The sequence below is a fragment of the Benincasa hispida genome, chromosome 11 (genome assembly GCF_027475165.1).
Source record: "Benincasa hispida cultivar pf3 chromosome 11, pf3_genome.v1.1, whole genome shotgun sequence".
In the NCBI taxonomy this organism is placed as follows: Eukaryota; Viridiplantae; Streptophyta; class Magnoliopsida; order Cucurbitales; family Cucurbitaceae; genus Benincasa; species Benincasa hispida.
The window spans coordinates 64,979,000-64,981,896 of NC_143488.1; the positions used below are offsets into that span (position 1 = coordinate 64,979,000).

Below are 2,897 nucleotides of genomic sequence, written 5' to 3' on the forward strand. Positions count from 1 at the left end.
AAAGGAAATATCTATCTTACTTTAAGTTTAAGCGATTGAATGTCAATTATAAACACAAATCAGGAATAACATAGCAACTTCAAATCATTCAATGGGAAGAACTTCCATTTTTTCATAGTGCCATAATGGCCAAAAACATTGTAAATTGCGATAGTAACATGTGCAAGTAAACTCTAGCAAACAATTCGTCAACTTGTAAAACAATACCATTGCAACTGGATGTCCTGCAGTTTTCAGAGTGGAAATAAGGTCAGATTTGTCTCGAGGAGTCAAAAATGAGTAAAAAAATAAGGTCAGTTTCCAGAGTGCAACTAGTCGCCCATTTGCAATTGCAAGTGAAGCAATTTTCTCCACTACAGTGGGGACTTGAAGTATTTCTGTTTCTCCATAAAAGAGAAGGCTTTCCTTCGGTAGTCGTTCCTATCTGAAAGTTGAGAAATTTGGTGAGACTGCGAAGAACATTGCCTATACAATTTAGGAAAACTTGCATTTCCTTCTTTTTTCTTAGAAACAATCCAATTTTAAAAAGTAATTTAGGAGAGAATTTAGGTGGAAGTTTCCCACGATTGTCTGAGTGAGAGTTGATGTGCAGATTGCAATATCATAAAATAATCACACATTGTCCAAAGCAACACAATCTATGTCTACCAGACGTTCCAATACATCTTTTCCTCCTCTTATTAGAAGTCCTCGTCTAGCCTCTGATCAGTTTGTAGTGCACAACATAAGAACTCACAAGGGTATTTATTATTTTAATATTATGAAATTTAGCACTAAGAAGGTCGAAGTGGAAGGAGATAAATAGTAAAACTCAGTTGGGCATTCTTGTGCAAATATGAAATAAATAGTACAAACTCGAGCGCATAATTCAAATATGAGCAATCAATTTTGACGGCATAACTTTTTTCCTAAAACTCACCCAAACAGGACCTACATCTCTTTCTTCTGAATTCAAGCTGAATATGTATTGTCTGTTATCGTTTCTGAAGTCGAGTCGGACCTGGAGGCCAGAGAGTCCGTAATCAAGGAACTTGTGGTTTGCAATGAAATGAAATCTAGGGTTGCTTATTTCCTAAGGCGTAAGGTAAAAAAGCGGCATCTAGGCCGGTGGACTCAACACTTTGCTTAAGAAGATGCCCTTCACAAAGCTAAGTACTCTTCACCAAGTTACCCTTACTCGAGTATGCAAACTCACTGGCTTCGGTCTCTCAACTCTCAATCCGGGCGCTATTTAAAAAGCACCATCGCCTTGAACTCTTAAATTGACTCTCGTTTACAGCCTTTTTTAGCTCAGTCTTCCATTTCTCCGGCAGCCCTCTTTCTATGATCATCCGGAGGAGAAATCGACGAGCCAAGACACAAATCACCAAACACACATATTCATATGAGGAAGAGATCGCCCATTTTCGATATAAAAAACTTCAACAGTTGTGGGAGAACGCTTTCTATTAGACAAATAACCTTGGTCGACATAGAGACGTGACGGAAAGTGAAAGACCTCTTGTTCATTAGCTCAAGCTGTATCATCCACACCCAGTCACACCTTCTATAAGGAGAAGGTACAAAGGCTTAAGCGACTAATGGCCCTAATGGAGTGTCCCTCTGCTACAGCTACTTCCACTTTTGCTCATTCAGGTACTTTGATTATAGTGATCTTCTTTTTCCAATTCTGAATCTTTGATCATTACCAGCGTGCTGAAGGCAAAAATCCGGAAACGAACGAAGAGAAGATGCAAGCTCGAGCTTGGGCTGAGGCAAGGGCACGAACTGTAAAGGCTTGGCAAAGCACAAGTAAGAGAATCTTTTCCAAGTCCTCGGAGTATAGCATCTACCGCCCTGTCATCCCCACCGAATTCATGCTACAAGAAAAAAGAAGCCAATAACAATCAATCTAAATGCATCTATCACAACGGAAGCTAAAAATAAATGATCTATAAAATAAATTGCCGAATAAGAATTTGAACAAACAAAATAAACATGCTAGCAAGCTTGACCAAACACTTAAATTCAATATAAAACAAATTAGAGCAGATTTAACTATGAAACTTTACCAAAAGGACTCGAATCTGTGCTGGAACGTGATTGAGTTGAAAATCACCAATGTGACCCTAATACGAGCAAACCGAATCGAAGTTTATTAAGGAGTGGGTTGCTGCTGAAAGTCGCTATTCGGCTAATAAACGCGTGAAGTCGGCGAGCTTAAGGTCAATGCTTATGGTCAGTTCATGTTAGCTAGATGCTCCTCATGTGGGAATGTTCTAAAACTTACCGTTCATAAATATTGAAAACATATTCTATTTATCAATAAAAATATTATAGAGTATTTTATTCAATAAAGTGTTATTGATATTGCATTATATTATAAAAATCCAATAAACAAATCCATTGCTATATTATGAATACTTTAACTTTATGTGGAGACATAAAAGTGGATCAAGTTTTAGTATATAGCCAAAATAGTCTATAAGTATATGGATGAGATTAGATACCTAGTCCTAGTAACACTATTGGATGCGACTCACTTTGTATACGGATACAAATGATGTGATCCCAAAATCATTCATGTGGAGACATGCGAGTGGAGACATCCTATGAAAAGGATGTTTGCATAAGACCGGATCTCGAAATAGTCACTTTTCTTTATAACAATGGAGACATCCTAGGGTAACTCGATCTTGATCCTAGCTAACTATAAACTCCTGTTTATTCAGGATTATCCTTTGATCTGCATAGATGAGAGTAGTCCAACAGCACTACTCAATAAACCTCCCATTTTGGGGATAAGACCAGATAGATAGTTGGGGACATAGTTTTGCAAGATGGAATTCATTTCTCTTAAGTACTGATTCCTGGTCTTGAACAATGGGGTCCCGCCCTCTCATGAACAAGGGGGTCAT

General features: G+C 37.9%; 1 long non-coding RNA gene across 1 annotated transcript; it reads right to left on the reverse strand.

Moving 5' to 3' along the window:
- Positions 1 to 725: 725 nt before the first annotated feature.
- LOC120091738 (uncharacterized) lies at positions 726 to 2,190 on the reverse strand. The gene is made up of 2 exons (XR_005485822.2): positions 2,052 to 2,190; positions 726 to 1,859 (listed from the first exon to the last, which is right to left on the reverse strand). It is a non-coding gene; the product is annotated as an uncharacterized LOC120091738 (long non-coding RNA).
- Between the last annotated feature and the right edge of the window lie 707 nt (positions 2,191 to 2,897).